Source organism: Pezoporus flaviventris, unplaced genomic scaffold, assembly GCF_033815535.1.
Source record: "Pezoporus flaviventris isolate CSIRO_AGI_PZ_B2104156 unplaced genomic scaffold, CSIRO_AGI_Pfla_v1 ptg000010l, whole genome shotgun sequence".
In the NCBI taxonomy this organism is placed as follows: Eukaryota; Metazoa; Chordata; class Aves; order Psittaciformes; family Psittacidae; genus Pezoporus; species Pezoporus flaviventris.
Window position 1 is genome coordinate 1,586,335 of NW_026892558.1, and position 18,855 is coordinate 1,605,189.

An 18,855-nucleotide genomic window follows, 5' to 3' on the forward strand; every position below is an offset into this window, starting at 1 on the left:
TGAAAAAAACAGTATATTGCTAACAGTAGAGGTTTATGTTACATTCTTTTTTCTGTGATAAACTAAGTAACACTTTTCAAGTCAGTTGCTGTTAAAACTGATGCTATTTATTTTGGTTTTTTGTGAAATCCATTCACTAGCAGCATCCCTAGGGGATATTAAAGTTCAGGCTGAGAGTGATCTGCCAGAAAGTGTTTCACAGTCTGTGTCAGTGCATGTGGATCTCCTCATGGAGGCAGTAAAAGAGCATGTGTCTGTGAGTTGGCACAGTGTAGTCCAGATACATCCCTGCTTCTGTGTAAGATGAGGTTACACACAGCTCAGTGTGCTGCTGGAACATGCGTCTTCTCTCTGATTTCCACTTTACGCGCTCAAGAGTAGGCCACTGTGGTCTGCATTGTGCCTGCAGTGTAAATGCTTCAGAAAGCAGTTGCTTGGTTTGCAGTTTATTGAAACATTGAGTTGTGGTCAATGGCTCCATGTCCAGCTGAAGACCAGTAACGAGTGGCGTCCCTCAGGGATCGGTGTTGGGACCGGTCTTGTTCAACATCTTTGTCACTGACATGGACAGTGGGATTGAGTGCGCCCTCAGCCAGTTTGCCGATGACACCGAGCTGTGTGGTTCGGTTGATACCCTGGAGGGAAGGAATGCCATCCAGAGGGACCTCGACACGCTTGTGAGGTGGGCTGATGCCAACCTCATGAAGTTTAACCGTGCCAAGTGCAAGGTCCTACACCTGGGTCAGAGCAATCCCAGGCACAGCTACAGGTTGGGCAGAGAAGAGATTCAGAGCAGCCCAAGGAGAAAGACTTGGGGGTGTTGGTCAATGAGAAACTGAACATGAGCCGGCTTCAGTGTGTGCTTGCAGCCCAGAAAGCAACCGTATCCTGGGCTGCATCAAAAGGAGCGTGACCAGCAGGTCAAAGGAGGGGATCCTGCCCCTCTACTCTGCTCTTCTGAGACCTCACTTGGAGCATTGTGTGCAGTTCTGGTGTCCATAAAAAGGACATGGAACTGTTGGAACAAGTCAAGAGGAGGCCCCGAGGATGCTCAGGGGCTGGAGCACCTCCTATATGAAGACAGGCTGAGAAAACTGGGGCTGTTCAGCCTGGAGAAGAGAAGGCTGCGTGGAGACCTCATAGCAGCCTTCCAGTATCTGGAAGGGGGCGTATAGGGATGCTGGGGAGGGACTCTTCATTAGGGACTGTAGTGATAGGACAAGGGGTAATGGGTTCAAACTTAAACAGGGGAAGTTTAGATTGGATCTAAGGAGGAAATTCTTTCCTGTGAGGGTGGTGAGGCACTGGAATGGGTTGCCCCGGGAAGTTGTGAATGCTCCATCCCTGGCAGTGTTCAGGGCCAGGTTGGACAGAGCCTTGGGTGGCATGGTTTAGCGTAAGGTGTCCCTGCCCATGTCAGGGGGTTTGGAACTGGATGATCTTAAGGTCCTTTCCAACCCTAGCTATTCTATGATTCTATGAAACAGAGAGGAAGTTAATTAAATGGTTCCCTACAACATTTTTATTCCAGAGTCCCAACAGGTACATTCTCCAATTGCTAGGGAAAATTGCTATTCAAATGTTTTTGTGAAGCAGTTTCAGAAGGTGATTTGTAATTTTGCTCGTGGTCGAAGTGTGGTTCTCTCTGCATATTCTCATACTCCACTCACCTTGGTTCTAATCTATTTACACTTTAGTGTCCTTCTACCTTAGTACAGCCGCAGGGAAAATAGCTTTGTTTTCCCCCATTCCTCTCCTTCTTTGATTTGTAGAGTCCATCCAAATTGCCATCACCCCTGCCTTCGTCTAGTGCCTCCAATATTACATGCACTTCTTACATACTGGGTTTGCTTTTCTAAGTGCAAACTCCGAAGGTTTCAGCCTACGTCTGTTCTTGTCTCTTCCTACACTTCCACCCCTTCACTCCTCTAGAACCATTCTCTTAATGTCTCCCTTGGTGTACTCCTACGCTTATTTTCTTGCTCCTCTCACGAGTACCTGAAGTACCATCTCTTCTCCCAACGAACTGAAGATTTTCATTTAAAGCTTTAAGTAAAAGAACCTGTCTTAGAGATTTTTCTAATGACCTGCCTGGGAAAGGGGAGAAAATAAGTACCACATCCTGTTAGGAAATAGAAGTATTTTCTTCTGTTTGGGCCCAAACAGTTGGTTAATGATTTAATTTATCTGACTATTTGCCTGTAAATGATGTTGGACTATAAAGGACTCCGTAAGTTTTCTAGAGTAAATAGCATATATGTCCATGTGTAATATCTCAGAATTAACCCTTTGCAGTCCTTTGTTTTATATGGCATCTGGTATGGTGGTAGAGTGCTGTACAGATTAGAAGATGGTAACACAAACTGAGAGTCGTATCTTTGGAACAGAAGCAAGTTTAAAGCAATGAAGAAACGCTTGGACATGATTTCTGTGTTGTGGGTTTGGTTTTGTTTTTTTTGGGTTTTTTTTTGTATTTTGTAATCTTTACAGAAGAAGAGTTCAAAGAACAGAAGAATTGAAAGCTCACTTTTATGTTGCTCAGACTTTTAAATATCACATAATGCTTAAAATAAGTTTACTGAAATAGTCTAAATATAATCTACTTAGGATGAAAGGGGCTAGGAGCCTGGTTTTAAAAATAATTTATTTTTCATATTAAATTCCAAGGTCTAAAATAATAAGTGTATCTGTCAGTTTGAAATTATTTAACTTGATATGTCATATACATTACTAAGTATTACATTACACATGTTCCGTAGTTACTTGTACAGGAGCAGTAGATCAACATGCTCTTATGAGCATTGTACTTTAAATCCACCCCCCCTTTCCTTCCTTGTGATTCAGCAGTTTACCCTTTCCCACAGTTAACCTTCTCCTGCTTCTCATCCTTCATATCTTGTTTTTTTTCCTCTTATAAGCCTCCTTAACCCAGAAACTGTGCATCCAGCATCCTTACATCAGTTATGCCTTCTTAGTTCGGCCTTTGACTGTATGCAGGCTATCTGTGTGCAAGTTTCTCCATCCTACATACCTCAGTTAGAATTGCATTGCCAATTATGTTGTTCTTCAGTAGTTAAATAAGCAATTGTGGGTTCAGAAAGAGGGAGGGAAATGATAGTTTAGTTCTGTAACTTCATAAAGGTTGTTCTTCTGTACTGAGTCAACTTTGTCTTTGCAGTCTTTCTGTAGGTGTGCAAGATAATTGTGCTGCTAGGTCTGGTGCTATGTTGTTGATGTGAAGGCATAAATTGTATCAGTATGCATGGTGATAGAAACGAGACTTCATATATTAGAAATTCAGTTTTCTTTGTCCACAAGTTACATTGAAATAGCTTAGCTTCAAAAAATGGTTTGGGGTTTGGTTTTTTTTTTAGCTTTAAATCCCCTCCTTTTTTTTTTTTCTGAGTACCGTTAGCATTTGCCAATTCATGGTCCACAGTTAACAAAGTTGAGAGAATTTTTTATGGCAAGCAAGATTTTTTTAATTAGCCATTTTATATCTTGTACAATAAAATTAATGTTACAGTGAGGAACTGCCAAACAGATGATATGCTAAGAAAGGAGAATGTTTGTGCTACTCAAGGCTGTTGAAAAATAAGTCATTTCAGATGGTTTCATTTGAAATTGTTGATCCAGTTTATACTTTGCTGTTAAAAAGAACGAAACACTTTAATGCAACTTGTAGTACTTAGGAGTTACTGCAACAGTAAGATGTAATTGACTTAATTTGTGCTGTTTAGATGATTATGGATGTAATGGGTACAATGTTGTACCTGTAAGAAACTAATGAAAAGGCAGTAGCTGGATTCATCTTCATTAATCACCTAAGCAACCATCATCACTAATTTGGCCCACAAATGTACTGTCGTGGTATTCATCTAAATTGCAGAATTCAGTGTGTAGTGGTCAATTACGACTTGTTTTCTCATGTCTGTACTCTTTGGTTGGAACCAGACAAACATCTCTGGCCATTAATGACTTTGTGTCATGTAAGTATGTACTTCACTCTTCATTATGTCATTCAGCATTAGTGCACTTGAAGGCATTGGATGACCTCTTTTGTACATCTGTGAGTTATATATATTGCAGCTTATTCCTTTTATTTTTCGATACTATACATTGGTTTATAGGAGCACTTGTATGGTTATCTTCAACTTTACAAGAAAATTGTTTATGAATATTTGGTGTTTTGTGTTAATATCTTTTTCTTCAGTCTTACAGAGTCTGATTAGTAATGTTTAGATTAAAACATGTCAAAGTAGGGAGACACAAAAAGCTGCTAATGATGTGTCTATTATTTCTTATGATTCCATCAAGTTTTTTTTCTACTAATAAATATTTCAGGCTGGTTGTTTCTACCTTCAACAGCCTTTTCATGATGTGTCACAGATCTGGTGTATGATCTGCTACATTACTACAACCTTGTCTATCTCCCTGGTGCTTAGTCAATGTTTAATTGCCTGTTCATGTTCACCATAATGAACGTGTAGATCTGAGACTTCTTTCCCAGTTTTGTCTCTTCATCTTGGTTACAGTTTGTAACAGCGTCACCCTCTTGTCTTGTAATCGTGGTGCTTTGACCTGTCTGAATGTGAAGGTTTAGGTAATGAACAGACCTTTAACCTTTCTCTTAGTTTCTCTAAAGATGCATCCAAACTGGAGCACACTGTGTGTTTGTAGTTCAAGGACACATTCTCTGAGGCTAAGTGGTTGAGTATTAATACCAGTGTAGCTGTGGCAGGCTCCTTCTGCAAAAGCTGCTTGGCAAGTTGGGATCTGAACAGCTTCATCCTGACTGAAATCTGTGCTGTGAGGACCACAGGAGGTGGTCTGAAGTTTGGTTGAGCTACTGCCAGAGGGGAGCCTAGATGCCCTCTTTGGGAGTCTTCATTCTCTTTTCATGAGGTAAAACTCATCTTCTATATTCTGTAGCACAGAAAAACATTGCCTCTGGCATAAATCTCTGAAGGCCAGTAATGTATTCACCATCAAGGTCTTGCACACTTCCTTTGACATACACTGTGTTGTGGTTTTTTGTTTTCCTTGAAAGTTAATTTATCTTTGTGCTTCTGAATGATGCTAGAGCATACAACAGTTACACAGCATCAGCGCTTTAGGTAGCATGCCTTGGTCCCAGGTCCACCAAACGCTTGGGACTTTCAGCCAGAAGGATCTGAAACTGGAAAAGTTGTAATATAACCCTTTAAGAAACTCTTGATCAGTCTTACAAGCTTCACCAACCTCTTTTTGATAAGTTCACCAACAGCAATTTAGAACTAGCTGGACAGGTAGTATAGGTTTTGCTCTGTGTCCCTCAGTCACAGCAGCTGATGGCAATGATAGCAAAGCATCCTTTCCCAAAAGAGAAATTTATACTCTAGGGTCTTGGGATTGATAGTTTTAGCAAGTCTTCTGAAGTCTGGTGAGACTTACATATTTGCAGCTCCAACCCCCTGCCATGGGCAGGGGCACCTTCCACTAGAGCAGGTTGCTCCGAGCCCCGTCCAGCCTGGCATTGAAAAAGAATTCCATACTAAGCATTCACAAGGCTTGTATTTATTAAAGTCTTCTGTAAAGCTCTTTTCTGTGCTAACAGACACAGTCTAGGCGCATGGTGTGCTGTGAGCTCTGCTGCTGTGCTAACGCTGCCTCTTCTCCGAGCCTCTCTGTGCTAACCGATCTTGTCTCTTTTCCTATATCTATCTTGTAAGCTGTTTAGTTAGGGACCATGAAGAGTATGTACAATAGATAGCATAGTGAGGCTGTTGTTCATGACTACAGCTTCTGATTTCTGTGGTCGTACAAATCATAATTGCAACCATATGCTCCAGCTTGTTTACGAGAGTGCTGCACCAAGTTTCACGAGGTGTGCTGGTGATTTATCTCCCTGACATTTATCCTGATATTCCAAAACCTGAGCAGCTTCAAATAAACCATTATAAAAGAAAAAAAGAAAACCTATTGGCTCAAAAATTATTTTTCTTCTTTAATTCTTCGGGGGAAATTGCTTGTTAAAGGAAACCAAGAATCAAGCTGATGTATTGTAACAACAAAAGTTTTAAAACCTGATATCTTGCAACAACTAGGGCTAAGAAAAGGAATTTCATGTAGGAGAAAAGGAGGCATTTCATGCTTTCCAAATGCTTCTTAGCTCTAGAGAATTGCATACATTGAAATTGATATAAAGACAATTTTTATAATTACAAAATTTCAGTAATCAGTTATTTTTAAAAATAGCCTAAACACAAAACATGTTATACTTGAGTTTTTCTTAAAGTCCTGTAGCTTTCAACTAGGGGGTTGGTAAGAAATCCATATCTCTTCACCTTACAATCCAGTGTCAGCAAGAGTGTTCATCTCCTACGTAGAATTTATTTTGGCAAGAAAGGTGAAAATGCTGTGAAAAGATTGTAAACACCCTTATTTCCATTTCATTTTTGAACATATTGCAAATGAAAAAGAGGCTTGGCCACACCATCTAGGAAATGGACCAAAATCTGGGAATTAAATTCTTCAGGTTCAGTGCCTTCTTCCAGCAAGCCACAGTGCTTCTCACAAAGTATTAACAGATGCTAAACTTTTTGATGGTCATTCTTCTGGGTGGTGGATACGGGTATATATTATTAATATGTGACTGAAAGGGTAGGGTTCTTTATACTAGTATGGGATATTGAAGTGAGTCATAACTCCATAAGGCCTTTATTCTTCAGAATTTTGAAAACACCTGCAGTGAGCCGCTCAGGTTGTTCTGTTCTGCACATTTTCTGACAAAAATGGCTCGGTATTTCAGGATAAAGGACAGTTTGTTTGGCTTCAGATGCACAGATTGACACTTATTATGAATGGGTTTCCACCTGATGTCTGATTAGTGGCAGGAACCCTTGAGGGTTGGAAATAGAATGAGCTGCATTTCAGGTCAGGGTGAACTTCCTGCTCCTTCCCCAGAATAAGTGACCATAGATTTTAATTTTCAGTGCATCTGAAATGAAAATCTGTATTTTAACCCTTTCTTCAAATAACTCCTGAAGTCTGGTAGGTTTTTAACATATCCAAGGTGAAAGGAGAAAAGCTTATTTGTATGATATTTGTTATGCTGGGCATAGAATGCAATACTGATAGGAGCAGCAGTTTTGAAACAGTTTTATTTGCCTTACCAACGGTCCTGTTAGGGAAGGGGACAAATTATTTCAAAGCTTAAAATAAATTAAAACATTCTTTGCCTTGGAAAGCAAGTGGAATTTAAAAGTAAAAAACTAAGAGTACATTTTCGTAGTGAAGGACATAATTATACGTAGCTGGGAGATGAGGGAGGCAACATCTGCCACTTAGGTGGACAAGAGGAACAGTGAGTTTGCTTACCTGTTAATTGCATTAAATCCTTAAATTAAATCCTTAAATTAATGCAGCAGAACTTCCCAAGCATACATCTTGCAGATACAGCAGAACTTATGTTTTTCCAATTATCAGTAGACATTTTAATTTACATAACAGATCAGATCTAATATATGAATTTGGTATGAATATAGCCTTATTCTGTGATGTCAGTTTACTCAACTGCAAGGTTTAGATATAAAGTGTAGTTTACATAAGGAGCCTGCAGATGAACTCTCATTTAATGCTGGTACTTAGTAGACAAGAATGTTCCTTGCAGAAGAAAGTGGTGGCTGTCTTGCCAATGCCTGTCCAGGAGGAGGTGGATAATTAACTACATTGTTAACTAAGTCATTAATGCAAGTAGAAAGATGTTGCTCTAGCTGTTGAATATACATGGTGCAAAGGAACACTGTGCTGTTAGGATATGACAGCTGTGGTAGGTTTTGCAGGGGCTCTAAGGGAAGTGAAGCAAAACGTAAGTGTATTACAAAAGCAACGCTTTCAGTGGTGCCAAAACTTAAAATCAGATGAACACTTGAATCTGATTAATCTGCAATGAAAATATTTGTGTGCACGAGGACATCTGTAGTTCAAAATTGCAGTTTTGAAGATGCGTGCAGAAGCTTTCAGCCTTGACTTGGATCATAAATCGGTAATTTTTATTTTCCTCAGCAGCATTGTTCTCAGTTCTGTTGTGTAGTGCATTTTTCTAGTTGTGGTCATCATGCAGAGAATACACTGAGTTTGCGTAGCACAAGGCGAAAATATTTTGGAGGGTCAGTGGACATGCCATGAAAATCTTGGCTGTAATGAGTTTCGTAATGCTGAGGCAGCGTGAGCTTGCTAGAGCCACACTCCATTTGGATGTGGCTCATAATATGTTTTCTCTTGAGCCTCGTTAGGTACATACTGAAGAGCACATATTTACTATATTGCATATATGGACTCAAGTGTTTGACTTTGAGGGTGGACTTCACAAATAATTTCATTTCCACAGTTTCTAATGAGTAATTTTTGTTTGAGTAATCTCAAATTAATGAGTAATTTTTGTTCTTCTTTACGTTAGAGCATCAAAAAGCTTGAAAGTCTTTCCATCTTTCTTTTATTTCTATGGATTATGGCCTTACTTCCTTGTTTTTGTAGACCCATGGAGGAACTAAGCTTTGCAAAGAGTGATCTAAGATTTAATGAGACCTTTGACTAAAATCTTTGTCTTAAACCAACAAAGACAAACCCTTAATGCGATTATAGCATAGCTATTTTTTACCTAATGTTCTAGAAGAGCCAATGGTAATTAAATGTGTTCTGCCAAACTGTAGTTTCCAACACAAGTATGAGATTTTTACATAACCTGATAAATGACTATTTTTCCTTTTGAACAAGCCATCAAAAACATTTTCCGTCTTTCTGCGAAAGACTTCCCAGCCAAATTAGAGCAAAGCCAAATAGATCATGTGCTTAGCAATGTATTAGTAGAAACTATTTTAACAGTTGCAGATTTAAATTTTATTTCCTTGTCCCGAAGCCAGTTACTATTGTTGAGTAATTTGGAGCTTTTCTCCTCTGATTGAAGTTTAAGTTATTGGTATGTAGTGGTTGTAGTATAGAGCAGTGAACATCCATTTTCATGACAGTTGGGTTTGTTTGTCAATTTTTCTCTTTCAAGTGAGTGGCATTTTCCACAGTGACTCACTTTGGGGAAAGAAAAATACTATTAACAAGAAAAGAATGTGGCACCTAGGAACAGACATCCTGGTGAAAAGAATGGATTTCCATTATTGAAAAATAAATTTCTGTATGACATGGAAATTCAATTATTATCCTTATAGGAAAGTGTGAATTTTTTTCTTGCTTCTCAGTAATTTGATTTTTATTTGGATGTTGAATTTGTAGCAAGTCCAGAGCTGAGCTGCTTCCAACCTCTGTCAGTCCATGTCTGGCTGATGGCTGTGTCACGAGTGAGGGACATGGCTCAGACTTAAGTGATGAGCTGATGCTCAGCTGCTGACTGGGAGGGCACAGCTACGTTAGGAGAGGCTCAACACAAAGCTTCACCCTGGTCGTTCTGCACCTCCCTTACTGCGGGTGGAAAGCTGGAGCAAGTGGGAAGAAATGGCATTTTGCTGGTGTCTGCAGTGCTAAGGATACTTTGCTGATGGCAGTGTAATGTGGTGGTGTTCCTGAGGGTGTGCACAAGAGAAGGTCTTCGAGTCTTAGAAGAACAGCTTTAAAGTTAGTGGTGTTACAGTTCTGATGGTCTGTGAAGGGCAGGTTTGTAGAAAGAGGCAGTATTTTTCATGAGACCAGTTACAGCAGTTGGAATAGCGCAGAGAAGTATGTGAAGTGTAACACCATACGTGTGCTGCTGAAACCATCTTCAGATGGCATAGCTTCTAAGAAGTTAACCTTATGGGAGAGTTAAAAGCCTTTGATGTTGGCACCCAAAAGAAGATTTCTCTAATCGTTTTACTGGGAGCCTAAATGTAAATTCTGTTACCAGCACCATAGATGCAATACAGTTTTATTAATCTCATCTTTCATCAACAAATATTTGGGTTTACTAAAACTAGGCATTTTAAACTTAGAGCTGTATCTCTTTCACCATGGAATGCAAGGGAAGGACTAGATAGATGAGAGGCTGGAGAGGAAGGCACAGAAATACATCTCTTCTTGCATGAGTTTCCTATATTGTCTCCCGGTCTTCTCCGTCTTCTGTTTCTGTCCTGTGAGATAGAAGGAATGGCATGGTGTGGAGCTGGGAAGACAGAATAGATGCAGGGAGGAAGATGACTCCCTGGTATCTCTAACTCAGGTATGATTTGGCTGGCTGATGTGAAAGCTCTTGCCAACATGTAGGTAACTGTTGTGGACATAAAAACATTCCTGATATGAATATATATGTAAGAAGTTGATGGTAAACAAGCTTCCTTTGTTGGAGTATCATTAGGGGCTCGCTTATGCAAAATAGCATGTTGGGCTGACAAGCTCTTGCACATTGCTTTTATTTAATATGTTAAGCAAGTGTTTTCATGTTTGGCCTTTCTAGATCAGTCTCTGGATAGTCTTTCTTCCTTTGTGCCAAGCATCACCCTTTTTCCCGCTTATTTGGAGCATTTTGTGAGGTTTGGAGTAGTCTGTTATCAGGGGAACTGCTGCAGTTCAGCAGACAGATTTTCCTTGGCCAACATCCAAACCTTGCCTTCCTTTTGTGGGTATTAGTAATGACAGAGTTGTCACTCTTCTGCTGAGCAGTGTGGGTAATAAATTGGAAACTAGGTTTTCATAAGAGAATTGTGGTCAGGAGCAGGACAAGGTTTTCTGTCTAAATGAAATATTTCAGAATGATTCTAACTCTGGAACAGTTCCTTATGATTATTAAAAGACTAATTTTTTTAGCATTCCTGCTAATATTTTGCATTTTTGCTCAGCATTATGAGAACCTGTAGTTGATAAATGTACAGACCTGTATTCTCTGACTGAACTAAGAACTACTTTCCCCCTGGTCTCAGTTAACACAAACCCCTTGCATTATTTAGCTGATGTTATGCTGCAGCTGACGTTCAAAATCAGCCCGTATATTTCTGCCATGCACATACATGAGTCTTCTGTATTAAGCAGTTATTGTAGAACTTCAAGTTTCAACATGTTTCTGGGGCAATGTGTAAGTCTTTAGGGTGCTTGAGGGTGAAAGGCTTTTATCACTAGGTTTCTCAGGTCACGTTTAGCTGGCCATTAATAAGGCTTCAGTAAGGTGTTGAAGGTTGGCTTCCGAGATTTATTTTGCACTTCACATCTTGTGAAGAAAATACTTAAAATGTGCATACGTCCATCAGAAACCCTGCTCATAGAACACATGGTGATTATAATGGGATGCACAGGGCTGTCAAGAGGACGTTCTGCATCTTTATTCTTTCCACCTGTAATTGCTGTCCTGTGTCATTCCTGTCTTCAGCTGCCTGTCTACACCTGTGAGATATCCTAACGACTGCTCACAGTGCTGTGGCTGATGGGTTTTAAGAAGGGGCAGGAGGCACGTCTTACATATCGATGTGCTTTTCATTTTCTTCGGGGTTTTTATTTTCTTTTCCTCCTCTCTCTTCTTTTAATGAGGTTTTACATTAGAGAAATCCAGCCATTAGAAACCCTGAGATGCCCATCATATAGCTAGCTATGAACCCGTGGGAAAAGGTGAGCCTGTAAATTCTTCTGAGCCCTTTAGAACATCTAGTTTTCAGCAGATCCGAATTAGGGCTTAAATGAGCTAGGACTTTACAGGCAAGAAATAGCTCTTTTGCAACTGGTTCTTACTGTACCGGTCATGTAATATCTGTCTAAATACATTGCTTTGTGAATTGAAATAAAAAAAAGAAAAAAGAAAGAAGTGGGGAAAAGGATTAGACAGTAGAATGTAAGAAAAGTGAATCATTTGCTGAGAACCATCTTAGCTATTTTTTCCTCAGTATTCTCAAGGAAAACCCTGTATTATAGTTATCACCCTTACAGACTTTTATTTTGGACTGGCAAAGGAGCATGTCATTTCTTTAAAGAGAAATTTAACTAAAGGCTGCCTGCCTGAAGGCTTGTCTTTTCTCCAACTGCATAAGCTGGTCTTACATTATTCTTTGAATACTTTGCTTTTGAAGTTTTTGTGTAAACATATTGGAAGCTGTGCAGTTCTTTTCAAGAAAGAGAACAGACCCTGAGGATTGCCATTAAACATAAATGACAATGGCAAATTACAGGGTGTGTGGTGTAAAAGCCTTCCTATTGCTCTGCGTGGAAGAGCATGGAAGAGTACACGTATTTATGGCTTTAAAAACGGCTATGATGCTAGTTCTGAGGTGTGTTTATGCACCGAGACATCGTGTGCTCATGCAGCATCCTAGTAGCTTCAGTGGAAGTCTTTTGAGATGAGCCTAAGCTTTCAACTCTGTAGCTGTAACAAAGGTATTGAATGCTTGTGGGAAAAAAGGGACACTTCTTGACGATGCTCTGTGATTTATAGTGATGGAGGAAATACAGGAGCATTTCGTTTTTCCCAGTATATCAGGTGGAATATATATTCTTTAAAAAAACAATTATGTTGAAAATAATCAGAAAACCACCATTAGTATTTAAGCATTTGAAGGAAGAAGGTGGTGCAACTTTCCAGTCAGAAACCAGGAATGTCGTGTGGTACAACGTGCATGGAGCACCTTGATATCTGGTGGGAACACTGATAAAATTTCTCCAGCCACCTGTGTTCCTGAGGCTGTACATCTTTCAGATAAAAACTTAGAGCTGAAGATACAGTTTCAGAATTTCCTGGTATCTGGATATTTAAATAATACTACGAAGAACTTGTATTTCTATAGTCAACTACAAACGTTTAGGTCTTTTGTGTTAAGTGCTGTTTTTTACAGAGAAGAGTGGGAAAGGGAACAAAATAAGTTTGAAGAAAACAGTTTCACTAAAAAAAGACGTAATTATCTTATTTTCCAAATACGTTGTTTGGAACACCACTGGATATCTGTAGCGTAAGGTCAAGCAAGGTACGATGACGTGCGTGACAAATTGCCTATACAGGAAACTGTTCTTTTAGAATTTTAGAGGTTCTAAAATACAATAACTGCTTTAAAAACATGGCTGGGAAGTAGAACAGTAATAGGCAATTTTTGAAACGTAATGAGTTAACACCAAATTGCTTAAAGGGTACTTGCTAGGATACATTAGTGGGCTATTTGTGGTCTTGTGGTGGGTGGCAATCAGGCTTAGCAGTTGGAATGCCTGTGACAGCCTCTGATCAACAGGATTTATCATCGTGCTTTTGAGACCTAATGCTTACCTCAGAAATGATCTGTACAGTCTAATCAGAAACAATGCATGTGCTAAGCAATGGAATAAAGATTCCTTTGGGTTGGAAGGTCTCTCTTTGGAGAAAAAGTACTTGTTGTAAATCTAAAAGTAAAGTGCTAAAGCCACATATATTCTCTTTATCCAGAGAATTCGCTAGGAAACTGTATGTCCTGGTGTGGAATATATAGTAAGTTCTGGCAGGAGGGATTGTTCCCACACATGCCTTTCAAACAGCTGATAATTGGAAGTGAAGCAGCTGCTTGCAAATTTATCACCTCAGTCTCCTGGAGGAAAAAGTAAATACAAATATTTCTGTTCTGGAAACAGAAACAGAGTGGTTGCTGCTCTTGGTGAACCACTGTGAGTGTCGGTGCATGTACATGAAGGGCTTGGTTCAAACATGTGTCTCCATACAGTAAAATAAGTTATTTCTGAATTTCCACAATGATCTGGTTGTTGAGCCTCAAGAAAATGAATTAACAGCATAAAATCTGGAGCATCTCAGTTGGAATTAAAAAAAAAAACAAACAGGTTCATTATGAGAATAATGGCAAATCTGAGCACTACTGTAAGCAGACACAGTCCCATCCTTAACTAGATAGTTACAGTTACCATTGCTACAAGGACTGACCATAGTTGAGATTATCCATGAGTTTTCCTGTTGCCAAATATTTAGTAGAACGAATCAAATGGCTGTAGTCTAAAAGCTACGGGGACAACTTTTGTTCACCTTCTTTAAATTATCCTGCTTGTGACCAAGAAGGGAGGGGAGGCAAAGGGTTCTTCCACTGATGTTTTCAGAAGCAGCATTGGTCTTCCAGGGTCTCTCTCAAGCAATCCAGAGCATCTGCTCCTGAAATCAAACCTGACATCTGTACAGCAACTTAACAGCAACTTACTGAGGTAGGCCTGCTGTTTTAACTAGCCTCAGTAGTAGATTGGTGGTCATTAAGAGGAGTTTGTCAACATGTTTAAACATGATCTCACTTTGTTATGGAGAAAGCCTGATTGATTTCAGGCATTTTTTTTTTTCCCTCTTCTCGACTTTCTCTTCTGTTATTCATTTTGGGGATTTTGTGTGCTGTTATTTCTATTAAAAATTAAATTGGGGATTTGCTGTACAACACAGCGGTGTTTGTTACTTCTAGGACAGGGTCACTGGAACCTGGGAGATGGACAGAAGCTATAGAGCCTCTGATTTTGTAACAGTTGTCCTTGGACAGGACTGACATGTAATCTAGGTTAGAGAACTGCTTATTATGTAAAGGTTTTATGCAACTGAAAGTGCAGCATTTTACATTTTTGCAATTAAGTTGTCCTGAAATACTCTTAGCATAGATGGAAAATGTGCTCATTAGCCATGTTCCTATTCTTGCCCAATGTTCTGTTTAATTTGTCTGTAAACTTTTAACTTGCAGTGGCTGCTGTCACTATGTTTTTTTGTTAAAATTAGTGTATTGGTAAGAATTGCTTATTAATGAAGATTTATATAAATTTCCCCTTTTTTGAAATGTATTTACTTTCCTATCCTGACTCCTAAAACATTGTGAAGCTTTGCAAAAGTTGTTGTACTGTTTCCCAAACAATTTTTAGCTGCTGTACCAGTCACAAAACAAAGTTTTGGTGACAGCTCTTGCTGCAATCAAGTGATTTAATTGCAGCATTAAAATGAACAAATGCAGGGGAAAAAGTACGGAGTGTGGCTGGTCTGAGTGCATTTGCCATTTATGCTAGTGCTGCTTCATGAATTGAAAATACATTGTGTTTAATCTGGGCTCTCTTGGGACTGTGTAAGCTTACTAAATAAGTGCATCAAGTGCTGTGAAAAAAAGACAAATTGTAAGAGTGGAAGACTCTTCTTCCACTGTTTTTCTGTTCCCTTAGTGCATTCTGGCTATTTATAAAAGTCTCTCAGAAATGAAGGTTTAGGTAAACTTACTCTGAACAACATATAGAGACTAAAATTTAATAATTACTTTCTAGATCAGTCGTCTGAAACGTTTCAAACATAGTCCCATGTAGCTTGTCTAGTCAGGTTAGTGATTTGTCACATAATTTGTAGCTACTTGTGGAATTTTTGTTCCTGCTAAATAGAAAACGTTTATCTTTGCCATTTGGCTTCTTAATGTTTTCAGTGGAAGAAGAAAAAATAACCTTGTGTGCTTTTGCAGCCTGTGTATTGGAAAATAATGTGCTCCCAATCACTGTTGCAGTGTTTCTTTTCCTGTCTTTTCAATAGCATCTTCCCTCCCCCAGCTCTGTGTTTTTCACTCTCTCTCCCTACCACAGCCACCACCAGTCTCTTAAAACTCACGGCATGCTCTGAAATTTGAAGTCACTTTTTAAGTCATTGCGGCATCTTACTGGTATGTCAAGAGCTGACATATTCGCAATTTGCAGTACTCAGTTCATGAAGCATGTAAGCTGTGTAAAAGTTTGCTTCATCATATATATATAGAGCTCTCCAGTTAATTAATTTTAAATTAAATTTTCACTGTGGTTTGGCACATACTTGAAACAAGCAGAAGGCAACTACTAAAGATGGAAACCTGAAATTCTTGCGATTATTGCACCTTATGTACCAATTAATCCCCTTGTTATGTAGAACTGACATTTTCCCTGTCACTTCTGCCTCCCTAGGAGGCAGACTTTGAAAAGAAATAAATTAAAATTTATAGTTCAGTCTGGTTAGTGTGGGTGTCATGCTAGACATAATTCCTGACGAAGTGTGGTGTCCGTTGTGGAAATTGTCATTGTATCCTTTCTCAAGCGTAGGAAGGGATCTTATAATTTCCCAGAATGCCAAATGCTTTTAACTAGAATTGAATGTGGTCCACTATCCATAAATTGTAATCATGCATGCATGTGGGTGTCTTATCATTAAAGTCTTATGTCTGTGTGAGAAGTGTGGGAGGTAATAAAAGCCTGGGATGTAATAGGTGATATATTGTACATTTTCTTCTTAAAATTTGTTCTGAATGTATTTTGGGGTCCTTTAATTTACATCTTCCTCAAAGAAATTGATGCTGTGTTTGCTTAAAGGGATATTAATTATGCAGTGCTGTGTTTTGTTTTGCTTTTTTTTTTTCTTTTGGGCTAGTACCAAATGGTGATTAAAAACACGTTAATGAGGTCCATAGACTCTGCTTGAGTATGCCAGGCATGTTTATGCAATTTCATACTGGTTGTAAGTATTTGACGTGGAACTTGAGGGTTTTACAGCATTAGCTACATCAGGACATTCCTTACAGCGGAGGCAGGTGTCTCTGTAGCTGGTTATGCTTTTCTTCAATGCATAAACTCCAGCAAGAGAAGCTTGGCTTAGCCTTACGTATCGTAGTACCACAGACTGGTTTGGAAGGGACCTTAAAACTCATCCAGCTCCAACCCCTGCCACAGGCAGGGACCCCTTCCAATAGAGCAGCTTGCTCCAAGCCCCTGTGTCCAACCTGGCCTTGAACACTGCCAGGGATGGGGCAGCCACAGCTTCTCTGGGCACCCTGTGCCAGCGCCTCAGCACCCTCACAGCAAAGAGCTTCTGCCTAAGAGCTCATCTCAGTCTCCCCTCGGGCAGGTTAAAGCCATTCCCCTTGGCCTGTCCCTACATCCCTTGTCCCAAGCCCCTCTCCAGCTTTCCTGCAGCCCCTTCAGGCACTGGAGCTGCTCTCACGTCTCCCCTTCAGGAGCCTTCTCTTCTCCAGGCTGCCCCAGCCCAGCTCTCTCAGCCTGGCTCCAGAGCAGAGCTGCTCCAGCCCTCGCAGCATCTCCATGGCCTCCTCTGGCCTCGCTCCAACAGCTCCACGTCCCTCTTGTGCTGCTGCCCCAGAGCTGGATCAGGACTGCAGGGGGGTCTCCCCATAGCGCAGCAGAGGGGCAGGATCCCCTCCCTGAGCTGCTGCTCCCGCTCTGGGGTGCAGCTATATTATAGGACTATATTATACTGCTATTATACAGGGCTATATTACAGCTGCGGTGAGGATTCCTAGGCATGAAATTAATATGAACAGTAGAAAGTAAATATGTGCATCATTTCAGTTATACAGCTGAAGCTCTGTATTCCAGATACAGACAACTGCTGACAATCAGGGCTTGATGTGGATATTAAGTCTTGTGGGACAATCTAAAAACGCCGCATGCCTTAAAAATGAAATTATATCATTCTGAATCTTTGTCTGGCGTGCTATTGTGGCAGTGCTAGCCAGCTGTAGAAGTGGTGCTGGTTTAGCTACAGCAGTCAGATAGCTGGAGAAAAAATAAGTTGTGCTTGGCCAACTGTGTTGCCTTGGCAATGGTAAAATGACCATTGTGGGTGACGTAAGAGCAGCTGAAGTTGTCTATCTGGCTTTATTAAGCCTTTTGACAGTCTCCCATATCACCTTTGTATGGGTATTATGATCTGGGTAGGTGGACTCCTACATAGGTGGTGAGGCACTGGCCTAAAGAGTGGTGGTTTGTACTCCCTCCAGCACTCTCAGTTATGTTTCTGTCTCCCACTGTGACAAAAGCTAATGCTTTCAGTGTTTTCACTTTGACCAATCCCAAACCAAAAGCATGGGAGAAAGGAAATCCTTCCTTTTGTGAGACTGTAAGGTTTGAGCTGACACTTTAGGGGGATATCTATATTGGTTCTGTTGTTTCCTTTTTGAATGTAAATAGCTAATTTAAGTTTTGCTGTGGTGTTTAGCTTGGGTTTCTTAGCCTGCCATGTGTATATATGTCCCAAAAGGTGCATTTGTCCCTCAGTAGTTAGTTGGCATTCCATCAGGAGATTATTCTGTCACTCTCAGTCACTTTAAATTTGATGTCCTGCATTATATTTTTCTATCTTCAGATTCTAACCCCTGAGTGCTTTGCTGGTTTCCAAGATGTGTATGGAAAATCAGAGGTGTTAATATCCAAGTGAGCTGTACAGTAGCTGGGGAAGTAGTGTAGAGATAATTCATTACGCAAACTGACCACTTACTCCTTTATTTAGTCCCTGTTAAATTTTATGAATGCTTTTCTTATTCTTTCAGAAGCTTTGCTTTTTTTTTTAATAAAGCCTAGTAGAAATCCAGTTGTAGTGGGTCCAATTCCACATTCACTTTTGATCCAACAGAAGTATGAGTATGTTGAAAGAAGCTCAAACCACATGCTACCGGTTTTGCCTGTGTGTTTCTGCCTTCCCATTTTTTGCTCATATTTGCATTTGTGTGACCACATGGTGAATTGTTGCAGAGAATTGAGCTAGCTCAAAATTGTCCTTTCCCCTAATTTGGCCAAAGAAATTAATTTTCCTCTGTTATGCAAATATTTGAGGTTTTGTTTCTTTTCAGAAGGGTACAGAAAGTGGGAAGAGATGTGCAAAAGAAAGGGGCTGCGTTTTGTTGGAAGCCGTGTTAAAAACTCAATTGACATGCGCTCTGCATCAGCTAGATTGCTCCTACTCCTGTTTCTTGACTCCTTCAAGAAGTCTGAAAAGTCTGTGAGATAAACTTACGGAAAAACGTTAAGCAAATGAGAAGGGTTGGTGCAACTTTTTTAATAGATTTGACTTACTTATGTAAGATCCTGGTCTAAATCTTCTCCAACAATCATAATTTATCCATGTATCTCCTGCTTGTCACTGCTCTGCTTATACATTGCCGACAGTGATGGTACAGGGAT

The 18,855-nt window shown here is 39.9% G+C and overlaps 2 protein-coding genes across 12 annotated transcripts in view; both read left to right on the plus strand.

Annotated features, from left to right (window-relative positions):
- RPL17 (ribosomal protein L17) overlaps positions 1 to 18,855 on the plus strand; it is a 117,160-nt gene that overhangs the window by 63,330 nt on the left and 34,975 nt on the right. The window lies entirely within an intron of this gene.
- DYM (dymeclin) overlaps positions 1 to 18,855 on the plus strand; it is a 224,463-nt gene that overhangs the window by 51,538 nt on the left and 154,070 nt on the right. The window lies entirely within an intron of this gene.